Genomic DNA, 12,493 nt, shown 5'->3' with positions numbered 1-12,493 from the left:
AATTTATTTTTTCTAAATTTTTATTAGGCATAGTAATAAATAGTTATTATTTTTTACTATAAAATGGAAAACATTAGTGCGACGCTTGTAAAAATGAAATGATGTTTTTTCTTATTAATTGATATTTTTTAAAATGATAATTAATTTATAGATTTTTAGAGAGTATATGTAGCAATATACTTTAATTTTTAATGTGTCATAGAAATTCCTCTATACATTTAGGTCTTTAATTTTCTTTTAGGGGACATTTGCGTTTGATGGTCAGGATAGAGAGTCAGGATAGGAAAGATATATCATATCCTGTTTCAATCATTCGTTTGATGCACCAATAGGATATGATAAATTATTCCTTTAATTTATCCTATCTTATCACTCCTTTGTATTTTCTATCCTTGAGTTTGAGCTGAGTTAAAATTAACCTATCAGGTTTGATAAGAGAAATCCTAAATTTACCCTCACCCTAATCCTCTCTACCTGATTCATCCAGAACTTCCACTCATCATCTTCTTCCTATTGCTCATGCCTTGATTTTCGATTTCAATTCATCCATCATTATTATTGATATCAATTTATTTTTGTATGGATTCATATCATTTTTCTTTCAATTCCTCTTTGTCCTTTTCTTTTTATAGATTCCATCTATCTTCTTTTTATAGATCCATTGTTTTTCTTTTCCGATTTTAATTCCTCTTCGTCATTTTCTTTTTATGCATTCCTCCTTTTTTTTTTTGCGATTTCAATTTTTTTCCAATTCGTTTTACACATTTCTAGTTTTTTTTTTTTAGATTCCTCTATTTTTTTTTGTATCGATTTCAATTTTTCCTCTTTGTTTGATATTTTTTTTAATATGTACAATATGAAAAAAGTTAAAAATGTAATTGATTATAAGGGTAATTTTGTCATTTAATATGATAAAAATAATGTTATACGGGTTGTTATCATGTGCGCATCAAACACATGATATAATAGTGTTTATCTTGTCTATATCATATCCTATCTCTATACTGTTTCATATCCTATCATGTCTTTTTCTTATCCTGACTATCAAACGGCCCCTTAAATTTGAATAATTATGCACAAAATTGACATAAGATAAAGTAGAAGGAAGCAAGACATTTTTTAATGTGGGGTCACAAAATAGAACATTATATCATATCATACAATTATTAGCAAAAGAAAGTAAAACAAAGTGGGGCGGCTTCCCCCGGCTAATTAGCTTACCAAAGATCCATCCGTGCATGTTCCATATCATATATGTACAAAATTAGCAATAAGTGCATTTTAGACTCTTTTTTTTTTTTTGTTAGCAGACAAATAGTTAGGATGCTGAATTGCTAGGTTTTTTTTTTTTTTTTTTTTTTTTTAAGGAAAGAAGCTTATATCATTTCATTACTTAAAATGTGTTCAATACAATCTAGTATTTCTACAAAAATCTGGAAACTAGCTGAAGATGTGGCCACCTTAGCTAATCTATGGGCTGCCTCATTTGCTTGTCTCTTCACAAACTTAACACTGAAGTTGACATATTATTGTTCAAAGATAGTTTTACAATTATGAATAATCATCCCAAATTCTGTAACATCCTGATGTGCAGATGAAAATCTATCCACTACTTTTTTAGCATCAAGCTCAAAATCGATAGGTCCTAATTGTAAGTGATGAACCCATTCTAAAGCTGGTAATAGTCCAAGAGCTTCGTCGACATGTACCTCACAGACTGGAGTAAACCATTCAGTTTTTGCCAAAACAAAAGTGCCTGTATCATCCCTTATACAAACTCCTATTCCCACTCTATTAGTGTAATATCCCGCCTGTCAGCATCGGTATATTATCTGTTGATCGTGCCAGAGGAATTAAATTTATGGAAAGTAAGTCAATGGAAATAATTTATGACATGTCAACATAAAACGGATAAAGTATCAGAGACGTATTAAATACGCTTAAGGCAAGGGCATTTTGGTAATTGCATGTTTAAAGGATATTTATTTGTGTTGGGCACAAAATATCTCATTTCTCCTTTGTGTTTCTCTCTCTAGGTTTTGGCAAGAGCTTTCTCTTCCTTCTCTCTTCTACCATCGATCTCTCTCTTCTCTCCCCACCTCAATAATTCATCAAATCTTCTCCTAATCATGGCAAGCTTCTAGTTTATGTTTCCTCATGATCTTTTAAGCTTAAGGGAAGCATGTATTTTGTTGATTTCTCTTCTTCTCCTCTCAAGAATGGATTCAAGAAGTTAGGGTTTGATTGGTGTTGAGTGAGGGTGATGTTTGGAGCATGGTTTTGAGCTTGATAAGGTGTCATGGTTTGCAAGAAAAGGATGACAAGTTTGAATGGCATGGGCTAAGATTGCAAGAGAATCAAGTTAGGGTTTTGATGCTTGGGATTGGAAGCTTGGAAATGTCTCAAGAAACTTGCTAGGTGAGTTCCATAGATAGTTTTCCCACCCTTGGGATTATGTTTTTATCTTGCAAGGATAATATGAATATTAGGAACTTTATATGTTATGTTTAGTACCCAATTTATGCCATGCTTGCTCACTTATGAATACTTGTTGGAAAGATGTTCTACAGGTTTTCATATGATCATTAGAGTCATGTTATGCTTTGGGTCAATTGGATTTGAGGTTTTTGGGTCAAAAACACCATTATTTCAGGTCTGGACTGTCATAACTCGCAACGGCGAGTAGAATTGCTCGTTAGGCGAGCTGGAAACAGCAAGGGGGTGTTGCTCACCCCCAACTCGCAACCAACTCGCAGTGGCGAGTAATGTACTCGCAGTGGCGAGTAACAATCTCAGTGGCGAGTAACAGGGTGACAGCACCCTGTTCGCTCGTTTCAGGCCCTTTTTGACGCCTTTTGGTCCAGTTTTTCTTCAAGCAGTCTTTTTACAGTAATAAACCCCTCAAGTCATGACTCCAAGGCATAGGTTTTTAAATGTTTACTTAAGAATAAAGCAAGTATTTTATATGTTGGAAAAGTATGGCATACGAGCAAATGATACACAATAAGTCCGGGTAGCATGAATTAAGTAAGGGATTGAATGTAGAACCTCGACATAGTTTGTCGAGAACTAGAAGATATCAAGAATCCCTAGAGTGATAAGACGCGAAGTGAAAAATCTTTGCACACGTTTAAGAATGTCATAGTAAGCAAGTAAGCTGTGGTTTGAGAAGTTATTTCTCTCCACCATGATTAAGAATGTACAAGTATGAAATTTACCATTAATCGGATCGATCAAGGTTCCGAGGTAAACATGTATGCATGATTAGGTTTAACCTAAATTAACAACAAGGCCATGACAAGTATAAGTAGGTGGCATGTCTCTTGCTATCCACTTCAGGGGGATACAAGGGGTTCTCATTATGAGGACGATTCAAGCCGTAAGGGACCCGCATGTCACCGAAAATGCAAGACTAAGATTATAACCGCATGTCGGTGCTCGTGTCTCTTGTTATCCACGTCAGGGGGATACGGGAGGTTCTCGACTCAAGGGGAATGGTTCAAGCCGCAAGGGACCCGCACGACACCGAGGGAGTCCGATGTACGTACATCGGTCATGATGGGATTGTTCTCGGGGTTACTCCACCCGAGGCTCTCCGTAAAATGAACCAAGATAATAATTGTTTGTTCAACGCTAACATAACAATGAATGAACTTATGCACGATTATGTAGCTTATGTTATGATTATGTTATGATATGCAAGAATGATTCCATGCATGAATAAGTTCAAGAACAAGAGCATTAGATGTTATAAGACAAGTACAAGGCATGGAATAGAGCAAGTAAAGAACATGATACCGATGACGACCTTAATTGTACATTGAAATGGGATGTATCAAGTAATTCTTGCACACAAAAACGGTATGCACTATGAACAGAGTATTCTCCATGATTTTCTTTTTTCCATATGAGTCGATATCCGTCACTGATGGATAGAGCGGTGTCTTCACTATATGTTCGACTACCTGATGATCAAAAATTGACTGCAGGAAAGGTAAATTTCATTCTTTGCGGTCATGTAGCATGCAATCTGAGACTCTTAGATCAGTTAGAGAAAAATCTCCATCAACATGTGGGATAAGTGTAATATCATTTGCAATCCACTTGTTATACCATGGAGGTATGTCTAATGTGTTTGCCATGGCTTAATTAGACAGTTTAATTACTTTTTTTGGATAAGCAAAATAAATAAATGAATGAGAGTACAAGGGGTGTTTGTTTCAACTTTAAAACAAATAGATTTTGGGTTAAAAGAATCTGAAGATTTTTTTTAAAGATTTTTTTTAAAAAAAAAAAAACCTAAAAATATTTCTATATATTTACTATCACAAAAATCTTTTTTTTTTTTTTTTTTTTTAGATTTAAAGTTCTTATACTTGAGTTTCTTGTTTTAAGGAAAAAAAATAGAATTTGAAAAAGCTACTAAAAATAGCTTTTTATTTTAAGGTTAAATTTATTTTTTAACAAAATAGATTTTTTTTAAAAAAATCTGAAACAAACGGGCCCTATACCCAAAAAGATTTCAAAATAGAATTTGTTGATACTTGATACATAATGACTAATGTAATAAAAAAAACAAATTATAATAAGGATATTTTTGAAGCAAATTTAATAAGGATTAAATTGGTATCATTTTCCAATTAAAATAAAATAAAATATGCACCTAATCATATCTAAACATTTGTTCAATTTTTTTTTTAATATCTAAACATTATATTACGTTAATTTAGTAAAAAAAAAAAACATTATATTACGTTATTAGTTATTACAAATACGATGAGATATCCCTACCCAAAAAAAAAAATGTGATGAGATATAATTAAATACACGCGTAAAATTTTACGTTTACCGTGAAAATCATTCTTTTTTTATTTTTTGGTACAAACAGTGAAAATCATTCTATTAATAATAATAATAATAATCAATACGATTCACCTTGAAAAATGTGAATTCTAGTCACTAGGCTACTTGACGATATACAAATTTTATTACTTTTCATATGGATCATATTTTTGTCAAAAAAATAGAATATGGACCACATTTTCCGACCCTACATTTTTCTTTTTGAAGGAACCCTACATTTCCAACAGTCAATCTATTGTTTCCCTAAATTTAGAAAACGCAATTATTTTATGGTATATAAAAAGCACAACTTAACACACCCTTCTAGCACAAGCTAATAATTAATCTCGTTTCACATTTTTACTAGCAACCTCTACTTGAAGTTTCACTCACACGTTTTCACATGGATTTAGATTTTTACATGGATTTTGAGGACTACTTTCCATCCATGGTTGCGAGTTTAGGAGCAGAAGGTTTTATAGGTGAACTTTGCAACGGGTTTCATTTGCTTATGGATGTCAACAAGGGTCTTATAACATTTGAGAGTTTGAAGATGAATTGTTTCATGCTTGGCTTGGAGGTGAGGGACGAAGAGCTCATGTACATGCTAATGGAAGGTGATTTGGATGGAGATGGTGCTTTAAATCAAATGGAGTTTTGCATTCTCATGTTTAGGTTGAGTCCATGTTTAATGGATGGACCTAAAATGTGCACAAATCCTCAAGGTGTGAATCCAATGTTAATGTGATGACACTCTTCTATCTAACTCACGTTTTGGCTAGCTTTTCTTTCTAGAATTTAATTTATATGCACGGTCAAGTTAAAGATATTTTACACAGTCAATTAATCATGGTCGGTAGATTGTCATATAATTTGTTGTTATTTATGACAGTGTAAAATGCACTACTACCTTTTTTTTTTGGGTCCAGTTTTTAAAAATGGAGATGCAGGGGATCAAACCATGCACTACTCCCTTTGGTCTTGAATATAAGCAAAAAATAAATTAAAAAATCAAACAAAGCAAATGTATCTTGTTCAAATTTCTAACTAGATACATCAACTTTGTTTAACATCTCTTACTTATATTTGAGACCGGAGTAGCACATTGATAGTGTATTAAAATTAAATTATTCTCTTTATTTCTCTTATAATTAATAAAACATAACATTGTATCCAAAAGAGAATTGGGAGCTAGAAGTTAATTAAAAGAGTATTATTGTAACTCTATTAGTGTTATGTAATTCAATGTTTTAAAATAAGTGTCTTTGTAATTTTCTCTTTCTTTGTTTCAAATTCAAATGTAACCATGATTAATAATTGCTTTAATTTTATTTTGTTTTAGCGGAATTAATAATTGTTTTATATTTCATAAAGAAATTATGTTGGATGATATAGTATTCCCATTGTAAGGTAAAAAAAAAAAATTGTGCTTAATCCTTAAAAAATAAAAAACAATTGAGTTCAAGTGATTAATGAACTCCGTTAAAGATAAATTTATTAGGAGAACTAAAGTGATTTTTAGTGATATAAGTTCCAGAAACATGGGTTAAATACCTAAATTCAACAAACTATGCTATGCATAGGAGAGGTTCTGTTACCTACTCATTAGACCATTTACAATGGTAATGTTTAATCTGACATTCAACACCAAAAAGCAGTCCAATGGTATGTTTAATGGTGTGTTGAATGTGACATGGATGAGAGAGAGGTTGAATGCATTCAACACAGTTGAACCCTGCCGGATCTGCCACGTGTCTCGGCTTAATTGGACCAAATACGGCGCGTGTAGCACACGCGCAGACAGGGCGCGTGAACAGCAGAGGACGGAGAGAGAAGAAGAATTCTGGAATGATTGGGGACGCGTGTTGGCCTTTTATTGGTTGCCCGGTTTTTAATTTTTTAATAATTGTACATCAATTATTTCGATGAAAAATAATTTAAAAAAAATAAAAAATATATCAAAATTCATGATTTTTTTTTCTCTATAAATAGAGACTTGGTTCATTTCATTTGGACACAGAAAAAAATACCAAGTTTTTCACTATCTTCTTCTTATTATATCTTTCTATTAGCAAACTAAGTGAAGTTTTAATCTTCTTTTTAAGTTAAGAAAAATAAAAATAAAAATAAATTATTTAAATAAATTTTTTTCAATTTTTTTTAGTTTTTCTTTATTTTAATTTAATTATAATCGATAATTGTAATTTTATGTAATTATAAAAATAAAAATATAAAATTAAATAAGAATAAGAAATAAAAGGTGGTGGGGTAGAGTGTTGAATTAAAAAAACCATTGGAGAGGTTAAAGTTGAATGAGTGTTGAATTAAGAGAGAGAAGATGATGTGGAGTGTTGGGAATTGAAAAAGTGGGTGTTGAAGGGTGTTTAATGTTGGTTACCATTGTAAATGGTCTTATAGGAACATGGATAACCAGTGTCGTACAAAAAAAAAAAACATTTCCACATGGAGAATTCAACCTTATCCTCCAATAGCTCCACGATTAAAGATTTCCTAAAGAAAAAGATTCGTTACGGGATTTTCAAACTAATCACACAACCAAATGTCACAAAATCTAACGTTTTTCAAAATTAATTAAAAAGAAAAGTTAACAAGTGAAGTTAATGTTGTAGAGTTGGAGCACCTCCAGTTAGTGAACAAGTGAAAATATTTTCTATTTTTAGAATACGTGTTCATATTTCATATGACTTTGTTAATAAGAAGATATGAAACTCTTGAAATGAATTTTTAGAGCCGTAGTTTATGTTTTTTTTGTTGCTGTTTTGCTACTGTGTTCGTGGCTGGTGGCTGCCATGGGGTTTTGGTCCAGTTTAGACCGGCAGTGTTGCTGCTGTATCTGTTGTTTTTGCTTTCTTTTGGCTTTTGATTTGTTTTTTGTTGTTTGTTGTTTGCTTTGGTGGTTTTAGAAGCGTTTAGTCGAGTCCATTTTGTGGCTATGTGGGTTTCGGGTCTGCGCGTCTTGTGCTTCCTATATGCTTAATAATACTTTGTTGATTAAAATAAATTTTTTTTACATTTTTATTGGTTTCAAACAAATACACACAACCACTACCAAAAAAAAAACAAATACACACAATTGTTTACTTCATAAATCTATTATCTATTTTTTGACATGTTAAATTAAGTTAGCCAAAATTTTAGAAAATGAAAACATAAAATGTTTTCACAAAGTAAACAATACCTAACTTTTCTATTTTTAGGATCCAAAATATTTAGAGATAACTTGTTAAACAATGTTGCAGTCTTGGATGACAAGTTTGAACATTTAGACACCGTTGCATTAAATTAATATTGAGAGTAGTTTGACTTGTCTCCTTGTATACAAATAATGGTTTCATGTTATTATTAGACATCATTCCCTTCTTGTCCATACATTACATGTAAAAGTCTTTTATCATATTTCCATTTTTATACAAACAAATGCATAACAAGATTTACTAAAAAAAGTTCATAACCAGTGAAATTTTCAACGATAGAGAAATTTATTTGGTGTAATTTTGCACGTGTAAAGCATTGTGCACGATATTTTCTCAGTCCAGCTGCCTAGCAAATGATTCATCAGTGTCCTCTCTGCAATCCTTCCTGAACGGTAAGCAGAGTTTTGTACACATTAATGTTGTAGCTAGACATTATCAATGAATATTTTTACTTACCCAAAAAAATGAGAGATGATTTGGGTCGCATGTGTACTAGGAATTCTGAGATAATCTCTGTCATCAAAGAGATATTTACTTAACCCCTCGAACTCACGATGCAAAAGCAAGAAACATCAAGAGTTTTTCACACAAAAAAACGAAAAGCATACTCAATAATATAAACTTAAAATACTTCCTCTCAAGCTAAAGCATAGCAAACTTAAATTTTGTTACAAACAATTTGTTAACATTATCTTGACTCACCAAACAAACAAAAGAAACACCATAACATGGTGGGTTATATGCAAACCGAAGGAAGCGATTAGGGTTTCATATAATTACAATGACATAATATAATAAAGGTTACAAACAAATACAGTATATAGTATAACCAAATAAACTATAAACCAGTAAGTTAGAAACTTAGAAGGTCTAATAACATAGGTCCAATAACTTAATATCTAACACTTGTCATCTCAAACTAGAAAGATGAGTTCCCAACTTAATTGGAATAATTTTTTATCAGACTATATTTATTTTTAGAACTCCTAATTATTAAGGTCGCCTTTTTCGGGAAACTGAAACGTTAAAAAAGAAAAATCTCATTTTTAGGTATCCATGTACTATTATAATTTGCCTAATGAACTTTGATAAGTTCTAGCATGCTATTATTGTCACGCAAGAAAAAAAGTTCTAGCAACCTATTATTGGTGGGAGTTGGACGTCAATAATTGGTGTTTTTGTTCTAGTACGCTCTTTCTTAACTTTTTCGAAAGTGTCATCTGTTAAATGAGTTCATTCACAACAAAGGGAATCGTGCATATTAAATTCAACAAAATACACTAAACATGGGACCGGTGCTGTCACCTACTCATTGTAGCAACATGGATAACCAATGTCTTACCAAAAAAACATTTCGACATGCAGAATCTAACCCTAGATCCATCAATGGCTCCATGTACAGTTAAAGACTTTCTAAAGAAGAAGGATTCATTATGGGACTTTCAAACCAATCACACAACTAAATGTTAAAAATTAATCAAAAAGAAAAGTTAACAAGTTCTAAATTTAATGTTAAAGAGAGTTGTACTTTTTCCTTTTTTTTTTTGAAGAAAGAGAGTTGTACTTTGTAACACCTTCAATTCTTCAACATGTGAAAATATTTTATATTTTTAAAATACGTGTTCATATGAGACTTTGAAATGAGTCGTTATGATGGAAATAAGATGAAATACTAGATAGAGATGATGCATTTATTTATGCTAATAATGAAAACAATAATTATTTTCATATTGTGGCGGATGCTGTAGTAGGGAGGGGTCTGTTGTTGATGTTGGGTGCTGTTGTAAAGTAAACAATAATTTGACAAGATTTAACATTACATAGTTGCATAAAATTAATATTTGAGAGTAGTTGGACTTTTCTTCTTGTATGTAAATTAACGTTGTCATGTTTTATGTTAAGATTATGGGTCATGTTAACCGGTATCCCCGGGTACTGGTTAAGGAAGTCAAAAATGAAAATTTTAAGTCAAAAAGAACATTTTTTAAGCTTTTGATGCAATGACAGCACAACTTTCAATACAAGATACTACTATATTTAACTCCTTAACCAGTGCCCCAGGGACACTGGTTAACATTTCCCTAAGATTAAATATGTTTTCGATTCATGCAAAATTATAAAATTTTAAATTTTTCATCAAAAAAAAAAATTTAAATTAGTCGCTATAAATTGTTTTTCAACTTTTAGTCCTTACTTGTATTTTATAGGAACTATTTTGAAAGACTAAAATTATCTAGTTTTTGTAAAAAGTTTTCAAAATAAGGATTTTTTTTTGACAAAACAAAAAAAAAGGATTATTCTTACAAACTACAATATTATGAAGGATTAAAATCATCATTAAAATTTTAGGGTGTGGTTATGGTGCATAAGGAGATCCTTATGCACCGTGCATAATTGCTTTCTACACCCAACATAATTGCTTTCTACACCACAAGTAAGTCCACTATAAAATCTATTTATTTGTGGGCCTAATAAAGTCCCATATTATAATTTTTTTCTTAACAATTTATTTATGCAAAATAACTTATTCGAAATAGTTTATTTATGCAAAACAACTTATTAGAATGATTTTTTAAAAACCGCTTATTCAAAACAACTTATTTACGCAAAACAGCTTATTCCGATCTCATTTTAAAAAACAACTTATTAAAAATAACTTATTTATGCAAAACAACTTATTCGAAACAACTTATTAGGATCACTTTTTTTAAAACCGCTTATTCAAAACAGCTTATTTATGCAAAACAGCTTATTTGTGCAAAACAGCTTATTCAAAACAGCTTATTTATACAAAACAGCTTATTCCGATTTCATTTTAAAAAACAACTTATTCAAAACAACTTATTTATGCAAAACAACATATTTATGCAAAACAACTTATTCAAAACAGCTTATTTATGCAAAACAGCTTATTCGAAACAACTTATCTATACAAAATAGCTTATTTGTGCAAAACAGCTTATTCAAAACAACTTATTTATACAAAACAGCTTATTTGTACAAAACAACTTATTCAAAACAGCTTATTTATACAAAACAGCTTATTCAAAACAACTTATTTATACAAGATAGCTTATTTGTGCAAAACAGCTTATTCAAAACAGCTTATTTATACAAAACAACTTATTCCGATTTCATTTTAAAAAACAACTTATTCAAAACAACTTATTTATGCAAAACAACATATTTATGCAAAACAACTTCTTCAAAACAACTTATTTATGCAGAACAACATATTTATGCAAAACAACTTATTCAAAACAGCTTATTTATGCAAAACAGCTTATTCGAAACAACTTATTTATACAAAATAGCTTATTTGTGCAAAACAACTTATTCAAAACAACTTATTTATACAAAACAGCTTATTTATACAAAACAACTTATTCCGATTTCATTTTAAAAAACAACTTATTCAAAACAACATATTTATGCAAAACAACATATTTATGCAAAACAACTTATTCAAAACAGCTTATTTATGCAAAACAGCTTATTCGAACAACTTATTTATACAAAATAGCTTATTTGTGCAAAACAACTTATTCAAAACAACTTATTTATACAAAATAGCTTATTTGTACAAAACAACTTATTCAAAACAACTTATTTATACAAAACAGCTTATTTGTGCAAAACAGCTTATTTATACAAAACAGCTTATTCCGATTTCATTTTAAAAAACAACTTATTCAAAACAACTTATTTATGCAAAACAACATATTTATGCAAAACAACTTATTCAAAACAGTTTATTTATACAAAACAGCTTATTCAAAACAACTTATTTATACAAAATAGCTTATTTGTGCAAAACAGCTTATTCAAAAAAACTTATTTATACAAAACAGCTTATTTGTGCAAAACAGCTATTTTGCACAAAATAAGCTGTTTTGAATAAGTTTTTTATGAGTTAGAGAGAGAAATGAGTATGGATTATGAGTTTCTTTACTGGAACGTTGTTTAACATGTTATACACTGAAATTATTACTGAAATCATAATAATGGTTTAATGGTTTTGATAATCATGTATGTGAAACCAAAATAATTGTCTAATGGTTTTGCTATGGGTATGGTTTCTGTGAGTTGTACTTCAAAACTATTTTGCTGTGGAAATGGTTTTTGTGAGTTGTACTCCAAAACCATTTTGCTGTGGGAATGGTTTCCGTGAGTTGGACTCCAAAACCATTTTGCTGTCGAAATGGTTTCTGTGAGTTGTACTCCTAAACCATTATATGTACTTAATGGTTTTGAATTTTCTTTTTCATCAATTCACAGCAAGAAACCTTTGCCGGAGAAGACAGAGGAGACGAATCCATCGCAAACGCAAAATCATTGAAATGAATTTTCTAGATCCAACACAGAACTTCAAGAACACATGAACAATCATTCCATTTTTTTTACCAACACAAAACTCTTTACATCTAAACATTTTT

The 12,493-nt window shown here is 30.7% G+C and overlaps 1 pseudogene; it reads left to right on the top strand.

Annotated features, from left to right (window-relative positions):
• The first annotated feature begins 5,183 nt into the window (after positions 1 to 5,183).
• On the top strand, positions 5,184 to 6,098 carry LOC146949891 (calcium-binding protein KRP1 pseudogene; annotated as a pseudogene).
• Positions 6,099 to 12,493: the final 6,395 nt, after the last annotated feature.

The sequence above is a fragment of the Medicago sativa genome, chromosome 2, assembly GCF_051527215.1.
Source record: "Medicago sativa cultivar Bolivia chromosome 2, Bolivia_mono, whole genome shotgun sequence".
Lineage (NCBI taxonomy): Eukaryota > Viridiplantae > Streptophyta > Magnoliopsida > Fabales > Fabaceae > Medicago > Medicago sativa.
The sequence above is the reverse complement of the archived record's forward strand: the minus strand, read 5'-3'. Positions and strand labels throughout refer to the sequence as shown.